This window comes from Lygodium microphyllum, chromosome 26 (genome assembly GCF_053477565.2).
Source record: "Lygodium microphyllum isolate KBCC chromosome 26, Lygodium_microphyllum_v1.1.10, whole genome shotgun sequence".
NCBI lineage: Eukaryota > Viridiplantae > Streptophyta > Polypodiopsida > Schizaeales > Lygodiaceae > Lygodium > Lygodium microphyllum.
Window position 1 is genome coordinate 29855709 of NC_141160.1, and position 23220 is coordinate 29878928.

The window sequence follows — 23220 nt, forward strand, 5'->3', positions numbered from 1 at the left end:
GGACGATTGGATTCGCTCGGAGTAATGCGTCTTGCAAGTCTGTTGGATGCATTGCTTCAAGACGGTGGTTCAGAGGAGTGTTTAGGCCATGGCAAAACTTGGATACTTGCTGCGCAATATCTATAGGTGGTGCGTATTTTAGTAGGGTTACAAACTTTGAGTAGTAAGCTTCCAAAGTTAATTCTAGTTTCTTTAGCCTGAAGAATTCATTCATCTTCAAAATCTGGTAGGTTGGCGGAAGGTATCGTCTGCGTACAGCATCTTTCAGCTGAACCCAAGTAACAACGGCTTCAGAAACACCTTCATCTTTGCACCATTGCTTCCACCATAATCGAGTCTGGCCAACTAACTTAAGTTTAGCTATCATTGCTTGATTGGTAGAGGCAGTTCTCGAAGCAAAGAAATAGTCATCCATCGACTCAATCCATATCTCTGCCTTTGCTGCAATGTCTATCCCTTCTCCATCAAACTCATGTACCTTAATTTGCTTGAGAAGGAATTTCTTCTCTTGCATGTCAACATTCGTGGGTGCCGAAGGTGCCTAACAATCAAGCCATACTGCTTAGATTATTTTGTTTAAGATATGTCTACAAACCATACATTAATCAATCACGTATCATTACAAAGTTTCGCTCTGATACCAACTGTGAGGTGCCCGCCCGTCGACTTTCCAGGCACTCTTTTAGCGGTCTATCGAGAAACAAATCTAAGCGTCGCTGCCCGGCACTCCTAAGGAATGTTCCGAGTTTTGTCGCCTAGGGTTTCCCGAATCCGCCTCGCAACGGAACGTTCACGACTGAACCTACTAGGATCGACCTGACATTTGGGTTCCTAGTTGTCAAGGTCTCCTATTAGCATTCTAGCGTCGGGTATTGGACATCCTACTTTATGCAGAGATACCCAACCCGAAGCAGATCTATGCCGCACTTGGTTCAAAGAGAATGGGAAACGAGAGGGATGCATTGCTCAACCTCTCTGCCCATAGGGCATAGTCCCATTCCAGTCCCCTAAAACGGCATGAATCGCGTTCTAACCTATCAATACCTAAAGGTCGAATGACGATAAAAACTTATGAGAAGCCTCCCAGTTCTCTAGGACCACCCTGCCATAGGATGGACCCGTCGAGGGTTTCGCCCACCCGCTTCCCTTAATAGCTTTAGTTTTCTAATTAGGTCCTACCACATTTATGTGTGACACTTAAAATCAGCTTCATTAATTAAGCCTTTTAGGGAACAAGGTTCGTTCACGTAAATTATAGCACAGACACGAAAACAGAGCAAGGCAATCTATTGACAAACAAGATCAAACAAGTTCCTTAACTTATCTTCAAGTTAATCTTTGTCTCCCGCCCATACAGGAGAAATTATGTTTCGCTTCTGTCCAACAGAAGTATCCCTTCTGCCCTGCAGAAGTAACTGGTCCAATTCACATGGCACCAGAAACTCAATCCTTTATCTAGAATAGGATCTCCCAACATGCCCAGATGTTAGGGGCCACGGAGGTCTTCAACTCCATTCTTGACCTAGCAAGGGGAGTCCAGAGCTCCAGCTGACCCACAAGCTGTCTAGGAGCGAAACATCATTCCCATGGTTGGCCTTTTCACCACTCGACCTTCGGCCCATGAATCGAGCAGTGCCCTTTCGGGTTAATACGCGGTGCGACCATAGAGGTGATCCACCCGTACAATATATCCTTCCTTAATTAAATCCTTTAAGAATCAAGCACAAACAAGGCTAATAACATTTTCTAAGAAAACATTCCATGGTGACTTGTCATCACAGACCCTTGCCATGCATTTGCCATAAATCACAAGCACTTGGAATAATCATCCAAACAATAACTAACAACCAATTGAATGTAAAAACATTTAGGATGTTGTTTGATCAATCAACAAAACCAATTGCATTCTTTCCAAACAATGCAAGAATAGACGATATAACATTTCCATCGTATATTTGCTCTCTCCCTTGGGATCTAAGAGCAATACCATGCAAACATGTTCTTAACACTTCCTTCCTTCGGCTAGGGCATATGTTAAGGGTTCAAACACTATTCATGATGTAAGTTCTATAGGTCACTTACCTTGATTGATAACCTAACCCTGAATTTGGATTGGCAAAAGTCACCCTTATCCAACGGATCTCAAGACATCCTAGTTTTAACCCTTATGATCAATTTCTTGTACTAGCTCTTAGTCAAGTCATGAGGCAAATAGAAATTTATCCTCATATATCAAACATGTTATAGGCATAACATATAAATACTTGATAAGATAAGTGTGAGATGATCTCAAGTAATTAGACTCCAATAGGCCTCGCATTGACCTAGAATCTAGTTTTTCTTAATATTTGGCCTGTTAGGCTAAGTACTTTTGAAGTATCTAAACTTTAAACTAGTACTTCTCCATTCATGATTCTTAATGTCATATTCTTTTAGCAATTATGCTATCTATAACCCTTGACTATACTTTAATCTAGCACTTATATGCCCAATCTTTTAATGTCGTTCTTTTGACGACTATGCCATTCATAACGCTTGACTAATTCTTCCTTGTAATTGCTCTACTAGCAAATAAGTCATATGTAACTAGGTGCAATTATCTTCCCTTGATATATGCATTTCACAAACTCCATCTTCCGAGTAAGTGAGATGAAATTTATCATTTCCCATGACCTATACTCGTGCAATAGTACGGACTTAACGTATCTCATACGAGAATCAAAGCAAGCATCTATCAACTTGAAAATACATTACTTACAACCGGAACTATAGTTGGATTGACAGTGATGCCTTTGCTCAAAGCCTTGTTGTTGGTTGCGGGATTGTCATCCGCACGCGACATTCTTCGCTTGGATGCCATCGTCCGCAAATAGACTCAAGAGATTAAGGAGGTGGAATAGATTCAAGATGGAAGAGCATAAGAGAAGATGGTTAAGTCGAGGATCAAGATAGAGGGAATTGAGCTAATTCTCTTCCTTGCAACCTCTCGAGGTGACTCTTCTCTCTCTCTCTCTCTCTCTCTCTCTCTCTCAAGCTCTCTTTCAAGCTCTTTCTCACAATCTCTTGGAGGGGTATCCTTCTCTCTACCTCTCTCTTGCAGCCTCTCGGGGTCTCCTTATGCCTCTTATGCCTCTCCCATGCCTCATATTTATAGTGAATTAGAGAAGAGGGCTTGTGGATGAGAAGTAGAGCTCTTTATGGAGGGGGATCTTGGAAAGATCAGTGATCTGATGCTCAGATCATAAATCTGATGGTTCCATTGGCTCCGAAAGGGGGGTAAAACTCCAAGACACTTGTTTAGAAAACTCTTAGTTCACTCGTTCTTCTTTTCTCTGTTCGAAGTGCTGTCTACTGCCTGTAAACTGCGATCGCAGCGCGCGCGATTTCGCCAGTCACTTTTCTTTATTTTTCTTTTTATAAAATCTTCAAACTAACTAAAATATCACTTGTCTTTTCTTTTAAATGACATCTAGTTCCATATCGTTTTTTTAGGATAATGTCTAAAATATCTAAAATATACTAGCTTTGCCTAAAATCTAATGTTTTTGGAGCTTCCAAACTATACACATGAACTTAGTGATTAATATAACTCATAAGTCTCGTTCACGTTGTAATTTACGTGAAGGGTAGCTACGGTCTTTGCCAATTCGAGAAAAATATCGAATTTACGACTCTTGATTTTTCTAAATAAAATATTTTAAATTAAATATAAATTATCAATAAATAATGTTAGTTAGTTTTTACCTTAGTTAGTCTTTAGTTAGTAATTTTACTAACTTATTAATTGGCTAACTAACTTTCAAACTAACCAACTAACTTTTATTGTGCGGAGATATTACATCTCTCCTCTCTCCTCTCTCGTCTTGTTATTTGTTCTCATGAATTAGTGTATGAGATAAGGGAGTAGGTTGAGAGAAAAGATTTTGATCCTGCGATGATGTGGGAGTGAAAAGGGACGTGAATCAAGGTTGGATGGATCGTCAGTAGTAGCTGTTGAAGAGCCTCAATGGGCCTCGAATTTTGAAATATGTACGTCATAAGGCACGATTTCATGAGTAAGTCATTGATTTCATTGTTTTACGATCAATTTTGGGAAAAGTCTTTCCCTTGTGGTGGTTGCCCCTAGGAAATGATTGTATTACATAAAAGTCTTTTAGTTGGAAATGGTTGGAAATTGTTTTATGATCAATTTCATGAGTAGGCCTTTCCCTTGTGGTGGCTGCCCCTAGATCGTCAATGAAGACTTTTAACTCCTCATGGGAGATATCACCAAAAGTCTTATCAGCTATATGTTACCAAGAACTAGGCACATTGCATAACCCAAAGGCCATCACATGATACACAAAGGTATTAAAGACAATGACAAATGTCCTTTTCAATTTGTCTTTCTCCACAATAGCCATTTGGTTATATCCAGCAAAACAATCCATAAAGAATAGATTTTCCTACCTACTAATTGATATAAAATCTAATCAATAAATGGTAATGGGTAGTAATCCTTAACCATATGCTTATTAAGCTCTCTAAAATCTATGCAAAACTCAATCTGATTATTCTTATTCTTTTCGATAACAACTAGTGAACACCACTCTGTGTCTTGAACATGAAATATCATGCCAGTTTTTTGTAATTTTGTCAACTCTTTGAATAGCCCGTCCCTTAATTCGAAAGGCATACACCTTACTTTTTGTCACATAGGGCAGCTACCTTCCTTTACAGGGACGGTATGAGTAACTAGGCTGGAGGAATGCCTCTCAGGTCGTCATAACTCCAACCAAGCAAAGATATCGTGAATTCCTAAATCAAGGATGCATAGTCCTTCCTTTCTTCCAATCTGAGCATGGACCCTAAATTGATTAGCCGTGAATCATTCAATAGGAGTGTACCAAGGTCTAACTCAATTACATTTGTATCCCTTATCCTCTCCTAAGCCTCTATTGGCTCATTCAAAGTTACTTGATAGATATCCTATGTAGTGGACCCCTTATTGGATTCATCAATTGATGAGACAACTCACTAGCAAATGGAGCATTTAATGTGTCTAACTCTGACTAGGATAAATGAACTCTCTCACTTTGAGTAGATTTAGGGTAGGCATCTAGTACTACACATCTAACACCTCTGCCAAAGATCAACCGGCCAATGGGTATATCAACTTGATAGTCTGCTTGTAAGATCCATGGCCTGCCTAGCAATACTTGATAGCTAGGTTGCCTGCAAACCTAATGGCCCTAAAGTCCAGAATGGATTCCACATTGGCAATGGTCACATGGGATTTAGTAATACAACCTTCAGGTTGTCTTAAAGTGTCATCAACTTTTCAAAGAATCATGGAGGCCTCGTTTTTTATTTCTAAGCCCAACCTCTCCATCAATTCCCAACTAATAATGTTGATGAAGGATCCCGTTTCTACAATAGCATGATTCACTAAACTTCCATCAGCGTATGCTACTACCCTGCACAATGCTTTTCGGCACGTTCAAACCAATCATCTCTTGCTCACACTATTCCCAAGGGCTCAATGATATATCCATCGATATGTCCACTGTGAAGAATCTTCTTAAACTCTTTAAGCACTCCTAGCAAGCAGTAGAGAGTGAGACGAAGTTGTTTAATGGCAAGAATGTATTTGTATATTTGCACACCAATGCTCAAAAGTTGGAGTTCTTTTGGGATGGAACAACTTGCATGGAGCTAATATTTTATACAAGTCACTATACAGGAATTGAAAGCCCAAGTTATAAATTGTACATGTAAGATGTTGACTAGATAGCTTTCAAGAAGACACTCTAAGAAGAATTTTACATTCAAGACGCTAGTTTGATTACCCACAAGACTTTCTAGGAGTAGATTCTACAACCCAATAAGGGTCTTGTAGCTACAAAGTTATTGAGAGAATTTGAAAGTCAATTTTAGTAGTTAGATCTTATAGAATAGCAAGCTCTTGCAAGTCAAAAAATTGAATTGTTTATACAAGTGACAGATCCTAAGCTTCAAGAGAAGTTTGATGATTTGTTAGAGGATCATACTACAAAGACAAGGCTCAAAATATAGTGGAGGCATGTTAAAGATGTTGTTACTACACTAGTGAAAAAGCATAGAAGAAGAGAAAGATTGCATGTATCTAGCTTGCCCGCTATAACAGGTAAAATAGTTGATGTATCCAGTAAGCCACCTGCTTTTGTGGCTAACCCTATGGCTGCACATGTTGTTCACACTGTTAGGGAAGATGTATTAGATGAATTGGTTAAAGGCATGCGGAAAGGTCACAAAATTGGATGAGAAAGGACAAGAGGAAAAGGGACATGTAGCAACTCCTAAACCAAGGAAAAGATATATGTGGTATGATAGTTTGCAACATAAAAGGAAGGATTGTGTTACTTATCAAGAGGCCTTGGCATAATAGATCATCTTTTGGAAAGATGACAAGATCCATGCACAAGAAATGGGATTGCCTCTGTTGGGGGTAAAGGTGCCTCCGCCTAGCCACCCCTGTATTACTACACTGACAATACCCACCACTACACATTGCACATGGAAGGGGCTCTCACAGTCACTTATTCTTTATTCTTTTAGTAATAGTTTGAATAAAGGAAGGCCCGGTCACACATTGTGGTTGTTGGAGTTCCCACTTTTGAGTCTCTCTCTCTCTCGGCTCTTGCTCTCCATTCGCCATAGCTCTCACCGCCAAGCCTCTTCCTCCTGGATTCCACTTCCCTTTCAACTGGTATCAGAGCAAAGGCATTGGAGCTTGATCGGCATTCTCTTCAGCTCGAATTTGAAGAGCTTCAATCCGAGCTTCAATGGCAGCCATGGCACCTTCATTTGTAGGTATGTTTTGATCTCCCGCCTCGTCTCCAAGCTTTTGGACCTTCATTGGCTTCTTCCCGGGCTGCATTGGATCCCCCTTGACCTTGCCAAGTGCCCTTGAGGGCTGATGAAGATTCCATAGCCCCCAAGAATAGCCTGCGCAATTTTTGGTGCATTTTTAGGGGGCTGGGCTGATCTGCTCCCTAGAATTTCCCTGCTCCTCCTTGGCTTCCCGACACTCTCAACCTTCTTGAGCATTGCTTGACTCCTCGGCATTGGTGATTGACTCTCGATGATCTATTCGAGTGCTTTTCCCTTCACCCCTTTGCTATATACACAGTCCCATGATTGTCAAAACAGGACAACACTTGACATTTACTATTTAATGCTTCTTGGCATTGCCCGTTTGATGCCTATTGATGCCCGGTGATGCCCGGATGTTATGGGATGCTATGTCTATGCTTTGGGACTGATTTGGAGCAGATTTGAGCACCGTTTGAGCTTTGTATAACACTAAATTGCTTGCTGTAATACAGTGGGCTGAAGCTCATTTACTTGGTGTATGCATTGGTTCCTGGATACAAGGTGCTTCATGGAGGTTTGAATGATCATACCAATATATTTGGAGGTTGTCAAATGCTTCTTATTGGTTTCGGAATGCTTTTGAGCTTGTATTAAACTCTGACTTGGTTGTTCTTCACTGGCATTTGGCTTTAGTTGGCATGCTTTGGATTGGTTTATGCCTATTATCATTGCTTGACATTCAGGCCTCTTGCATTTATGCTTTGGTCAGATATGGATGCCACTTGGTTTGCCCATGCTTGACAGTTACTTGGAGCTTCATCTTCCAATGTATTTGAGCATTTTGGGTCTACTGGGCATTATATTTGGTTGTTAGTTACATGCTCCTTAAATGCTTTCAAGCTTATTCTTTACGGGTCTGAGATAGCTTGGGATTTATGCTCCGGATGTACCCTATTGGGATTTGGCATGTTTGATGCTATGTATTTGATGTATTAGAGCATTGTTTTCTCTCTTTGCATCTGATTTTACTTCCAGTGGGAGTCTCTTGGTATTTTCGGATGTACACAGTATCTTATTTACAAATGAGCCTGAGCTTGTGGGATAGTTACATGCATTTGCTCTCTTGAGAGCTTTATGTCTGCATTTTGTCTGTAGTGGGCTGATTTGATATGCCTATTGGGGTAGGCACCTATCTCTATCATAGGTTTGTCAGTTTTGTATGCATCTTGGATGATTATGTATTGAGCTTCTTGCTCTATTAGTTGTGCTTATGCTTGGTCTCTTCTCTTACCGTGAGACCCATTACATGCATGAATTCTGGACCTATGAGATGTCTCTTGCCTGACAGGTTATTGTTTTGATAGTTCTTGGTACCTTCTTACCCCTGGAAACTCACTGTTGGATGTATCTTGCTACCTAGCAATTGTAGTGACATATGTATCAATGATTGCTTCATTTTGGGATAGTTTTACATACTGCTATCATTTATTATAGAAAGCTGAAATCTGCAGATTTTGAGCACTTCTATGAGGGTAATGCTTACTATTTTATGATGCAAGGTATTTTGTGTCTTTTGGAGACTTTGCATGGAAGATTACTCATGGCAGGCTTGTACTTGCAAGAGGAGCCAAGTCTAGTAGCCTCTATCCCTTACTTGTATCTGGAGCTACATTGGATCATGTTTTGTCTGTGGGCTCTATTCCCCATGTATCCCTTTGGCATGCTCGTTTGAAGTATATGTCTCTTAAAGGAATGAAAATGCTCCATGCTTTGCAGTATCTTTCACCTTTTGACTCTTTGCATTTTGATTCTTGTGATCATTGTGAGTAGAAATACGCATAAAAAGTTTGGTAAGAAACGCATGGGTGAGCCCTTGGCTCTTGTGCACTCAGATGTATGTGGACCCATGCCCTGTCGGTCACTTGGTGGGGCAAAGTACTTTGTTACTTTCATAGATGATTACTCATGTAAGGTTTGGGCTTATCCCATAAAGAGAAAATCCGATGTCTTAGACACATTCCAGTGCTGGCTTGCATTGGTAGAGAACCATCTGGAAAAAGGCTCAAATACCTAAGGTTAGATAATGGGGGTGAGTATGTATCATGTGCTTTTGAGCAGGGGGGTAGATCTGAGTGTAGTGACTCATAACATACCCATGATGCCAGCAATGGCGATTAAGCAACAACCGTACCCTATAAATCCAAAACACGCTCATGCAGTCAAGGAAGAGATTGACAAGCTGATGAGAGTGGGATTCATCTACAAAATTGAGCACACAGACTAGGTGTCACACATAGTTATTGTAATGAAGAAAAAAGGAAAGATTAGAGTGTGCATCAATTACAAGAAGGTGAACGTTGCCACTAAGAGGGACAACTACCCATTGTCGTACACCAAGCACATGCTCAAGAGAGTGGTGGGCAAATAGGCCTACAATTTTCTAGATGGCTTCTTTGGATACAATCAAGTGTAGGTGCATTTTGACGATGAGCATAAGACTGCATTTGCCACTAAGTGGGGTGTCTTTGCCTACATAGTCATGCTCTTTGGGTTGCCTAATGCTCCAGCCACCTTTTAATGCCTTATGTGCACTATATTTAAAGACATGCTCAGGAAAGAGTTAGAAGTCGTCATAGACAACTTGTGTGTTCACTCGACCTAGAGAGAACACTTAGACAAACTCTGAACAGTCTTTGAAAGGTGTCGCCTATATTGTCTCTCTTTGAATCCCTTAAAGTACTAGTTTTGGGTAAAGCACAAATGCATCCTAGGGCACGTGGTGTCGAAGAACAGGATTGCCACAAACTTTTTGAAATTCTGGGTCATTGTTGATCTTCTACCCCCAACCAACTATTAGGGAGTTCAATGCTTCTTAGGTCATACGGGGTATTATCGATGGTTTGTGCTAAATTATGCATTGATTGCTAGACCTCTATACAAACTGTTGATTATATTTGAATGGATTGAAGAATGCCAATGCGCATATGAAGAATTGAAAAAGGCTCCGACCATAGCACAGATTCTATGAGCCCCAAATTGGACCATTATCTTCCACGTGCATATTGATGCTTCGAAATTCATTGTGGGAGTAGTGTTGTACCAACCTGGCAAACACAATCTTGACTATCGAGTGAGCTTTGCTAGCAGACAACTCACTAAGACCGAGATGAAATACTCGACGACAGAAAGAGAAGGTCTGGCCATGATATTTGTAGTGAAGAAATTTTGACACTATTTATTAGCTATGCCTTTCACTTTCTTTGTGGACCATCAAGTATTGCTATATTTAGTAAACAAACCTTGTGCTACAAGACACATAGCTCGATGGCTCCTTCTGCTTTTAGAATTTGACTTCTCTGTGGTTGTATGAAAAAGAAAGTAGCACTACATGGGTGACCACATGTCACGCATCCCCATGGGAGAGGCCACTGGACAAGGCATCACTGATGAGTTACCAGACGCACACTTGTTTAGCCTATCCACCAGTGAGAGAGATTTATTTCGAGCTGACTTGACGCCATATTGGGCAGATGACATAGTCCAAGTGCTTGAGCATGGACTACTTGAACGACCGATAGAGAAAGCCTAACTTAGACAACTTATCCTCAAGATCCAACCCTATCAGTTTGATAGCAAACCAGCTATATAGGCTAGGGCAAGATGGATTGTTACATAGATGTGTATGCGAGCATGAGATGCACGATGTGCTCTCAGAGGCGCACAGTGGAATCGATGGAGGATACTTTAGCGGAGATACGACAACCCGCAAGGTGCTGCAGTCTCAACTATGGTGGCCCATGCTTTTTTGCGATGCAGCATGATTTGTTAAGCACTGTGATGAGTGTTAGCAGACAAAGGTCCCAATTTGCAAGGGTCAGATGGAGCTAAACCCGATAATTGCATGACAACCCTTCGAAAAATGGAGAATTGACTTCATAGGACCCATTAGTCCTATGGCACAATACTCACAAGCCAAGTACATCATTGTAGCCATTGACTATCTAACAAAATGGGCAGAAGCAAGAGCTATGAGAAATAATGATGCTAGAATGACTACCAAGTCCCTATGGGAGCAGGTAATCTCACGATTTGAATGCCCCATCAAACTGGTTAGTGACTAGGGCACACACTTCATTAATGAAGTGATTGTGCATCTTCTATCCACCTTTCTAATTATCCATCAGAAATCCTCTTCATACTATCCTTAGGAAAATGGCCAGGTGGAATGCACAAATAAAATTCTAGTAAACATCCTAACCAAGGTAGTCTCTACTTCGCGTAGTGACTGGGATAACAAGTTGATGGCAGCCTTGTGGGCTTACCACACAACCTATAAAACGGCTATAGGCTAGATGCCTTTTAGATTGACCTATGGAATTGAAGCAATTATACCTATAGAGTTCTTTATTTCTATTCTGAGGATCGCACTTCACGAATGATGGAAAGGGAAGGAGGTATGGATGGAACGTCTAGTTGAACTCGAATGCCTTTCGAAAACTCAACTTCTAGCTACCCATGCGCTCATATGCAAGAAATCACAACGCAAAAGCTAGTTTGACAAGCATGTCAAGAAGCGCGATTTTGAACAGGGAGACCTAGTGCTCTTGTACTCCGTTAAGGGGCATAAACTCGAGAATCTCCGTTATTGTGGCTACTTGTACCTTGACAGAGGGTTCTAACATTGGTGATTCATGCAAAGGATGTGTGGGACTTCTTGATGCGACTGCCATTGAAGAAGCCTATGCCCTTTCCTTCTAGAGTCTCGAGTTCAACATTACCAATTTAGCTGATAGCATGAACCTTGAAAGGACCTAGTGCTCTTGTACTCCATTAAGGGCCTTTGAAGGTTCGTGTTATCAGCCGAATTGGTAATGTCGAACTCGAGACTCTGGAAGGAGAGGGCATAGGCTTCTTCAATGGCAGTCGCATCAAGAAGTACTACCCTTCCACACATCCTCTGCATGACCCACCAATGTTAGAATCCCCTGTCAAGGTACGAATAGCCACAATAACTGAGATTGACGATGAAAATGAGGAAGCCATAGAACCTGCTTACCTCCGTATCACGGTCGCTGACAAGCAGAGATGCACTTTCAATGCCTCGATCAATGAGGGAGCAGACTTCAATGTCTTAACCCATGATCATTGGATCCACATTGGAAAACCACAATTATAGCCCACTACTGCCAAACTAAGCCTGTATGGAGGCCGGTCATATGCACTCCTAGAAAAGTGCATGGCCGCAGTTTCTATTGAGTCTGAGAGCATAACAATGATCTTTTATGTGTTGCTAAACACTAAAGATATAGGCATGGAGTCACTGCAAGGTCGAACCTTTAAAAAGCAAGCTCATTGCAATGTCAATTATGTGTCGCAGCGTATCTACCTAGCCAATGGCAATGTCCGCATAGCAGCAGCCTTCAACAAGGGTTGCATGACTCCTATAATATCTGCAAAGCCACTGGTAGAAACACATACAACCAAGTCTAAGGAGGGGGGTTGTAACTTGTTACAACCTGCCAAATCTCTATGCCAGCAACTCGCTAAGGGCAAAGCCAAAGCCCATGAACCCCAGTTTAGATGGGTACCTAAACATCAAAGCTTGCCATCGAGGAGCAATCGACACACCTTCGCAAGGCTAAGAATGCAACCTCAAAACCTAAAAGGCCAAGACAAAGGTACAGACAATGACGTACAATCAAGCCGCGATGGGTTCCTAAGACCCTATTTGCAAGCGCAAGGCTATTATGAGGGTAATGCCTGGATATAGATCCTTAAGACTAAAACAGCCAAAGGCACTGATGAAACGCCGCCCTCACACTTAATCATACCCAGCCATACAATGTGTCAAGGCCTAAAGCCGAATAAGCCTCGAGACACCAAGCCCATAGACTCACAACTGATTGTGCCCATGAAGACCGACCAAGTCCAACAGCCCAAATCTCAGTCTGCTACTCCCAAATGAGTACCACTTAACTCTACCAAGACTCAGGAAGTCACATCCGCAAGTAGCAATGCCCATTAGTAGTCCAGTCATCCGAGCCCATTGTGCAAGGGACCCAACTACAATCTCAAAAAAACCGTAACCATTTGTTGCCAAACTCTAGTTCTGTCAAAACCTAACCACCTGCAGGTCTTAGACCCTCCTATGAGCGGAAATCATTCTTGATACTGGCTGTAGATCTAGCCGAAGACACATGGGATGATGTGATTTCTTGCCTTAGATGCTTAGATACCACATTCATGTCGCTGGCTCTGAGCTATGACCGCTTGGACTTGGACCTATTGCAAGAGCTCTTAGCACAACTGAAGTTTGTACGATGCCTTGTTTATGGGACACATTCGAATTTGCATTTGTCAAAGCACCCCACTCACCTGCAGAGTTGCTCAACACTAAGATATCTAGAGAGCAAGCCATCAAACAACTTCTCATTACGTCATACAATAAGGGAGCTACTTCTACTATCACTGACCAATAAATCGAGGAGTTGAAACAGCTTGCTGAAACCGAATCCCCATTCTTACACGAAACTGGTACGCTCTTCAATTGCAATGGGAAATTGAAGGATGCCAAATAATGACCAACACTGAGCAGCAACATGCAATTAAGACATCAGAGTATGGAGCACATCAAAGGACACCCTTACCTTGATCACCTCCTGACATCGAGGAAGAGTTACATATTTCTAGCCGTATCAATTCCGGTGACTTCCTAACGGATGTCCTTACTTACATCACACATGTAGGCAACCAACCCTTTGATCTGGACTGCGAATCTCAGTTAGAGTACAATCTAGACTTCTATGCTTGGCTCATGCGAAGGTAAACACTCAACCCGAATGCTGAATGCCCTTGGCCCGCTAACCTTCAATTCTAGGAAGGATTCTTCTCAAATCCGGAAGGGGAGGGGGTAAGGTGAGTCAAATAAGAACCAATCAAAATCAAACAAACGCATAAATACATAAGAAAAAACACACCGTCGTGAAAACCTCAATCTACACTTAAACACAGAAATGAAAGAAATATGTTAACTTGTAATTGAGGAAAAATGTCTCAAAAATTTTGAAATAAAGGTAAAAAGTCTGAAAGAAAAGTTTATGTTGGAGCTTAAATGTTTTCATTCAACAAACATGAAGTCTTTCTTTTGAGAAAATAATTGTTTTGAAAGCACTAATGGGAATCATGGTTCATGATAGGAATGAAAGATGTTGCAGCAAGATCGTGCTCACCGACTCCCTTTTACGGAGGAGGAGAGGATGCAGTACAGCATCAGCTTAGAAAATCGTGCTTATAATCAACTGAAATTCCGCAATATCCACAACCTCCAATAGGTAATAGCCAAAGAGGAGGCTGCAAGGAGAGTGGTGGAATAGTGTAACCTCTCTAAGTACCTAGAGAAGTTTGTGCAAGAGCCTAACCACACAAAGTGTGTGGAATTTCTGAGAACCTACAACCCCGATCAAGAATGTGGAACAGTGACTGTGGGAACAGGGGAGAATACTAAACAGGTGCAGATGGCATTGTGGTGGAGAAGGCACTAGGGTTGGAACCTAAGGTGGAGAAGAAATATAAGAGAGATGTGTATGCTATGCTAAAGATGAAGAGGGAGGATGTTTTGACAAATGACGACATCAGCATACAAGATATTCCCAATGCTGAGACCCGCATGTAGGAAAAATTAGTGCACTCACTCTTCTCCAACCAATGCTATAACTCCCTCATGCACCAAATCAGTGTGTCTATGCTGGAGAATGTGGCAGCCCACACCTTGGATGAGGTAGACTGGAACAGCTACGTGTGCAAGACTATGGACCAAGTAGCCAAAGCACTAGCCCTGGGCAAGGTGGAGAGTCCCCAACCTCTAAAAGTACCGAGAGAAAGAAACCTTCCTCGAAAGCCTCTTTCATCGGATAGGGAAGTGTGCTGCCAACCATCATCCAAGAGGTTGTAAAAGAAGCTTAGCAAGGAGAAAAAGGAGAGTATGAGACTCTAGATAGGTCACCGATCCACCAGGAGAAAGAGCCATCGAGTGCAATAGGACATAAACTGAGACAGAGAAGGAGGATCACGAGGCTCAATCTAGTAGAAAAAAAGCAAAGAAGCCCACAAAAAAGACAACTCAGAATAAGAAATAGAATGAGGGCAGGAAGAAGGAAAAAGAAGATCTAGAGAGAGCCAAAAGGGAATCCCTAAGAGAGGCTGAAGAGAGGGAGAAGAAGAAAAATCAAGAGGCATAGGAGTTGAAAGAGGAAGCCAGAAAAGCCAAGAAGGATTCGAAAAAATGAAGAGAGGAAGAAGAAAGAGAAGAAAGAAGCTAAAAAGCTGGTAGAAGAATCAAGGAAAACAGAGGAAGAAAAGAGAGAAGAGTTGTAGAAAAGGAGGTGGAGTTGAGGAGAAAGGAGGAGGAAGACATGACTGAAGCAACTTGCTAGTCCATAGAATAGCCAAGTCGACTCGATGACCTAGGGGCTTTAAGTCCGCCTAGGGATGAGGGCCTAGCTCAAGCACTCATGTACCCAAAGTCATACCGCCTGTGGTCATCGAAGACAAGGGCAAGGCTCCCATCCATCCCATCCCACCCCTCTTGGTGCCCACCAATGAAGCAACCACTCTCACTCCAAGCATCCCGGCCAGAGCTGATGTAAACAAGGGCAAGGCTCCCATCCATCCCATCCCACCCCTCTTGGTGCCCACCAACGAAGCAACCACTCTCACTCCAAGCATCCCGGCCAGCGCTGATGTAAACAATTTTGTGGCCTAGATAAAGTACTTCATTAATAAGGAACTGGCCCAAGGAAAGAGTGTGGAGACTATGGCCACTAGTCAGAAAAGACTGGCCACAGATGCCTAGTCTAGGTAGGATCCAAAACGCCAAAAGGTGGAAGCTTCGATTGCTCCAATCCCTACTACTATGATGCCACCAACAAACTATGATGAATATGTTGTTGAACTGCTCTCACAGCTAGAGAAGGCAAAGGAGGAAAGAAAGATAGCGGTGGCCAAGTTGGAAGTGGAAAAGGAGTTGGTGGCAACCTTTTGGCTTGAAAAGACGAGGCAAATAGCTATGCAACAAAAGGAGATCTTTGTTCTAAAACAAGAACTAAAGGCCAAAGATGACAAGAAGGAAAGCTGGCAGCAACGGCTCGAAGATGAAAATCAAGAGCTAGTGAAAATGCACAGAGAATATAAACTTTTAATCATGCAACATGAGGATTTGGCAACAAAAACAGATCGGGTTGAACAAGGCATGGTGTAATATACTAGTTCTCACATCAAGTCAAATAACTGAAAATTTGTGAATTACACCATACTTGCAAATAAATACACCATGTTTGAAAGAAACCCATAGCCAAGGTAGCTAGGCATGAAATAGTATTTCCATGGAAGGTTAAGAATTATTTATGTAAGCTGCAATATGAATACTCACCTCATGTCAAGGTGGGACATGGTATGCACCCCATATCTTGGTGGCTAAGAGCATGCACCCTCTTAGTGGAAGGAACCTCAAAGCATGTATTGCTTAAAATGGCAAAAAGATCCCTCACAAGTTACAACTCCACCTTTTGTACTTAACCCTAGCCTACTCTAGACTAAGGTGACTTATGCTTTATTACAAGCCATCCCGGCCTAAAAGAGCTTTGTCCTCAAAGCTGAATTGGGAACAAAGTACAAGGATGATTACAAAGATAGCTTGGATCATTTGGAATCATGCTGAAATAAAGCTCCATGTTGATGAAGATCAAAGAAGCTGATGAAGATGGACCACATAAATGGAACAGACTTCTATAAACTATCCAAAACAGGCTATAGTACAAAATTGGCCATATCTTGAGCTAGAAGTGGCCAATTTTCATGTGCAAGATATAGAAATGTAGAGGACAACATGTAGTAGCCAGCCATGCTTTCAAAATTTAATTTTGATGCCGATAAGACAATTTAATTTCTCACAGAAATTTAATACAACAAGTTGTTTAGCTGTCCTCTTCTTGAAACCATGGAAATTGTTCCAAATATGATGCTTGTTGCCATGAAGACTCTTCAATAGGCAAACCCTTCCATTTGATAAGGTATTCCACAAGAATACAGTTTCTTAGAACCTTCTCTTGTTTGCCAATAATCTTCTCGGGCTCATAGATGATCAAACTATCATTATCCAAGGGAGGTAGTTCTTCAAGAACTTGAGTTTGAGGTCCCACATACTTTTTAAGCTGAGACACATGAAAGACATTGTGGATTCTTGTGTTTGAAGGTAAGTCTAGTTGATAAGCAAGATCCCCAACTCACTTGACAATACAATAAGGACCATAAAACCTATGAGCAAGTTTGTTGTTTCCTCCTTTAAGAGAAGCATAACGTGATTTGGGAACCTTCAAAATACCCAATTTATCTTCCTCAAACTCCACATGTCTTCTTTTCTCATCCACATAGACCTTCATTGTCTCTTGAGATTTATGAATGTTGTCCTTTCATTGCTTCATAAGGGCCTCCATCTTTTCCAACTCCTCACGTGCTTGTGGATTTACATCTTCACGAAACAATGCAAAGGGTACTTGCACTTTGTAGCCATATAAAGCTTCAAAAGGAGACATTTCAATGCTCATATGGTAAGTATTGTTGTAACAAAACTCCGCAAGTGTTGAGATATCGAGCTCCACTCGTGATATGCCAGGGTGACCATTGTGCATTTATGTCACCAACTTGTTAGCTGTAGATGCGGTTGGTACACCGCCCATGAATATTAGCTAGATGACAGCTATTCTTATCTACTCTAGTTCGTGGTTCAGTTAGTATGCCACTTTAGTTAATTAAGTTTGGTTTGAGACCCATATATAGGGTTCTTCTATTTCTTTGTATGAGACTTCTTTTTGGCTTACACAACTAAGAAGAGGAAAACTGTTTTCAGCCTCCACCTTTGTGTGTATTCCCCCATTGTGCAAGCAAGAAAGCTACAAGTGAGACTCCTTCCTTCTCTCCCATAATCCTAACATGGTATTAGAGCCTTGTTCGTGGTAAGGATCTCAAGAAAGCAAGCCAAGTTCGAGGTGTTCTGGTAAGAGGACCAGTGTTGCTTTCATTTTTATGTTATGGGAGCAAGTCTTTGCACAGGTAGCATAGTCGGAAAGTGCAAGAGTGCATTGTCTCAGATTGAGACGCCCTTCGCGGTGTAGCAAGAGGGCAGTATATGCTGCGGGACAGGGCTTTAGCCCCAGGTTGCTCTGTTTTTTTGATTTGAGGCCATTTCGGGGCCTGTTTTGAAGGCGGAAGTTTTTTGCACGCACTCAGGAAAAGGCCCTGTTTTATGTTGTGTGACCACTGTTCTACAGGTCGGTGAAAAGTTACTGTAGAAATTGCATCGTATGCCTGTGCGTAGAGACATTGGGAGTTACAGAATCATCCTTGTTGCCTGTTCATGCAAAATTGTCACTAGGAAGTGACTATGTGGTCACTTACCACTTTTGTCAGTTTTGCAAATTTGCCCTTGTGAGGCTGAAGTTGTGTTTTTTACAGTGACAGAATTTTTTGTAGTGTTCTGTAATGGCGTCTGATTCTCTTTTACAGATTGTCACTGAAAAGCTTGACAAGAATAACTTCCAAGCATGGAAGTTTAGAATGACAAATTTTCTTATGGGAAAAGGATATTGGGAATTTGTTGTAGGAAATGAAGAAGAACCAGTTCTTCCTGATGTTCCCAATCAACAGCAAATGCAGGCATTTAAAGGATGGCATGAAAGAGCCAGAAAAGTTATGTACTGGCTATCTATCAGTATTTCAGACTCTATGATTGTGCATATTCAGGATGCAAGTACGCCAAAGGAGGCATGGGATACTTTGCCAAAAATGTATAGCACAAATACGCAAGCCAGGAAAATGCAGCTCAAGCAAGAGTTGCACAATGTGCAAAGAGAAAGTATGAGCATCAATGACTACCACATGAAGGTGAAGAAGATTACAGATGCACTTGCTTCCATTGGGTCACCAGTGGAAGATGCTGATTTAGTTTCCGTGACCTTGAATGGTCTAGGAAAGGATTATGCACAGTTCCGAACATCCATTTTCATCCGTGAAAGATTTCCTGATTTTGAGGAGTTGATTGCTCTTCTAATTTCTGAGGAGTAGAGAAATGGTGGTGCATCTTCTTTAGGAGGAACTTCAAAAGAAACTTTCTTCTACTCAAATGCTGGAAGAGGTAGAGGCAGAGGTAGAGGAGGCCGATCTGGAGGCCGTGGTAGAAATCAGAATATGCAGCAAACTCAAGAAAACCAGTCCTATGGAGGAGGACGTGGTAACTCTAGAGGCAGGGGGAGCCAAAGAGGTCATGGTGGATGGCAAAGAGGCCAAAATGCAAACAGTAATGTTGAATGCTACTACTGTGGTAAAATGGGTCATATGGCTAAAGACTGCTATAAAAAGTAGAATGACATCATAAATGGAAAATTGCAACAAGGGAATTATGCATCTTCTAGTAGACAGGGTGATGACAGAAATGAGCATTTGTTTATGGTGCAGCACATGAACAATTCTGTGACAAGTGCAGAAGAAAGCAACGAAGTGTGGTATGTTGACTCAGGTGCGTTAGACCACATGACAGGTCATGCAGAATGGATGCAGGATACAAGGAAAATGGAAAAACCAGGATTTGTGGAGACTGGTGATGATACTGCACATCCTATTGTGCAGATTGGAAAATTTCCTTTGTCTATGCAGGATGGGAAAAAGAAATACCTGTCGGATGTATTTCATGTCCCGAATATCACCAAGAATCTGGTTTCTGTTGGTCAAATGGTTGAGCAGGGCTTGCATGTCAGATTTAATCCTCATGGATGCTTTGTTGAGGATATGAAAAATAAAGGTCGCTTGATAGCAAAAGGAAAGAAGAAGGGCAGAATGTTTACGTTGGATGCAGACATGCCTGAATTGAGTGCAGCAATGTTTGCACATGGGATCGGTGTAGTTGCAGATATTGATATCTGGCATAAACGCATTGATCTTGTTAATGTACAGCGACTTAAATCAATGCAAGCCCAAAATATTGTTGCAGGATTGCCTAAATTCAAGGTTGCAGAAATGCATAAGGTATGTGAAGCCTGTCAATTTGGAAAACAGGCAAGGAAACCATTTCCTAGACATGTTCAAGAGAGTAAGAAGCCATTGGAATTAATCCACTCTGATGTGTGGATGACTAAAGCTGCATCTATTGGAGGCTGTCATTATTTTGTCACTTTTATTGATGACTATAGAAAAAAAATTTGGATGTATTTTATGAAAAAGAAAAGTGAAGTCTTTGGGCATTTCAAAACTCTTAAAGCTATGGTTGAAAAAGAAACAGGCCTGCAAATAAAATTCCTAAGGTCAGATGGAGGGAGAGAGTACCTCTCAAATGAGTTTGCAAGGTTCTTGCAGGAGCATGGCATAAAGCATCAAAATTCATGTAGTCATACCCCACAGCAAAATGGAATTTCTGAAAGAAAAAACAGGCATATTGGAGAGGTATCTCATGCCATGCTCAATGAAAAGGACTTGCCAGATTTTTACTAGGCTGAGGCAGTTGCTACAGCAGTCTACATAATGAACAGGACTCCCACTGCAGCAATACATGGCATGACTCCAGAGGAGAGGTATACTGGTAGGAAACCAGATATTTCTCATTTGAAGATTTTTGGTTGCATTGCCTATGTTCATGTGCCAGATGAGTTGAGATCCAAGTTGGATCCAAAAGCTGAGAAGTGCATCTTTATTGGTTACTCTCTGCAGCAGAAAGGATATAGATGCTATAACCCTTCTACTCGTAAGTTTATAGTGAGCAAAGATGTTGTTTTTTATGAGATGAGTAGCTGGTATAAACCAGTAAATGTGATTGATGATGTAGATGCACAAAATGGTAATGCTGCACAGAATTCACAGCAGCAATCACAAGATATTAGTGGACCTGGAGTGTCCTCTAGCAGTGGTTCACATTCTTCACCATGGACAGGCAAATTGAGATCAGGAGAATCTTCTCAAAGCAATGCAGATAGGGGTATGCAAGTATCACGAAAAAGAAAAGAGAAGGTAGTGTTGAGAATCAGAATTTGCAGCAGTAGAATGTGTGCACAAGAGGGAGAGAAGAGCTCAAAGTACAAGAATGAAATCTTGCTTACTAAGTTGCTTAGAGTACAACTTGGGTACACTCTCTCACACATGATAGTGACCCATAGGCTGTTTATATAGCCCTTTTCCAGCTAGGGTTAGGGTTTCCCCTGCCCCTAGGGCTATTCACACTCATCTGCCCTTATACTCCCTTGCTTACAATGGGTTTCTATGCCCATCTTCTAGCACCCCCCCTCAATGCCAGGGTAGCATTGGATTACAAGGCATGTAAAAGATCCCCCCCTTTTTGGGATACCTTTATAAATCAGGCTTACAAGGTTGTTTTAGGTAGATGATTTAAATAGTCAAAACAGTCGATCTTCAGATGAATTGGAGACATAGTTGGCCACCAATTCTTTGGGTATTTCAGGAGTGTTGGGGCATTTACTAGTGATATGCCCTGTCTTCTTGCATTTGTTACATTTCATCTTCTCGGGATACTTCTTCCAGCAGTTGTTTATAGGATGTCCTTTTTTCTTACAGAAAGAACATTTAGTGAGAACTGTATGAACTAATACTTGTTCACGGGAATTTGAAGTTGCCTGACTATTGCTGCTTTCTTTGTGGTTCCTCTTTTCTTCATCCAAACATGATTGAATGGTACTTGCCAAAGTAGGATCTGGAATGTTGGTGAGAGTGGTTACAAGAGTAGGAAATACCTGTTTTACAGCTTTTAGGAGAATAGCAATAGCATCTTCTTCAAGTATTGGAGCTTGTACAGAAGCAAGCTGTGCCATAAGTCCCTTCATATGAGAGATGAATTTTTCCAAATCTTCTCCTGAGCAATATTCCAAGCTAAAGAATTCAATTTTAAGGAAGATTTTAGTATTTTTGCCAGTGGCTCCATAGGGCTTTTCAAGCTCATCCCATTTTTCTTTAGCAGTGTTTAGTTGATCAACATGATGAATCAGGGATTCATCTAAGTGTAGCATTATGATTGCTTGAGCACGTTGGTCATCCTCTATATCAATCATATTTGCAGAGTTTACAACTCTACTTTCTTGAATAAGAGGCCAATACCCTCTCTCTATCATTTTGTATTTTATAAGTACCTGCCATGGATGGAAATCCTTACCATCAAACTTTCGAATTTGAGGATGGACATCAGCACATGTTGTGGTCATTGGGAAGGTCTTACCACTTGTTAGGACAAGGGCAGTGTCTAGTCCCTTACAAAACTTTCACTGAATGCGGAAGCAAATTAGACAAAGTGAAGTCAAAGTTGCAATGAAGAGAAAGGTTGAAAATCATATAAGTGTAATATTTCAAAGTATGACTTTGGTGGTCCTTTCTTATGAGCAAGCTTCTTCCGTGGTTTAATAGTCTTTTTAGGTTTTAATGAAGTAAACCTAGACTGGACTTCAGGCTCCTCCTTGTGGTATTGCTTAGTGGATGAAGCTTGTGTTGGACACGGTTTGTCTATGATCTCAATGCTTGTTGCTGATGATTCCGAGGAGAGTATGATGACACTCATGCTATTGATTTCACTGACCAATGTACTTGAGACAATGTCACTTACGGTATGCAATACACTTCTTGTGCATGATGGTCTATGTGTTCATTTTACATATAACCTTACAACAATATATGAAGAGGAATAAAAAAACTCACTGGGTTTTAGTGAATGCCCAGCAAGCTATTAACCTGATGATTTATGATTAGTGTTAAAAGAACACTAATGTCAAGCTTAGTGAAGTGCTTGAATGGAACCCGGTTGGAAGTCAGCTTCCCGATACTTGGTGATGTCCATTGAGCATGCCCAAGAGCTTTAGACTCTAGAATAGGGCTTAGAGACTCTGTTTCAGTGATTAGAATCACTGTTAATGAAGCTCAGAGTGTAAAAATGCCAAAATGTCAAGCTTGGAGCTTGTTGGGTATGGTTGCCCAAAAAAACACAGTTAAGGTTTGGCTTGTAGCAGCTAGCAGAGGAACAATTTCTCAGAGCCCTTTTAGCTGAGGATAGCCCACTTGGGGGGCTATCAAAGCCCTATGGTGGTGGCTGGGATTGTGCCTTCTACAGCCCGCGTTTCAGCACGAGATATGCGCCTGTCCAGACTACGCCGTTTTTTGGAATCCACGCAATGCTGTCCTTCTGCGCGCCTTATTTCACGGTCCGTGGTAACAGGCAGCTGCGCCGTGAGATGAGGAAGAGTTCCTCAGAAGAAAGCAGAGGGAGATATGGCCTCCTTTGTCCTCCCCAAGTCCTCCAATGGAGGTAGATTGCAGGCAGCTATGGAGGAAAGAATGATAGGATGAAGA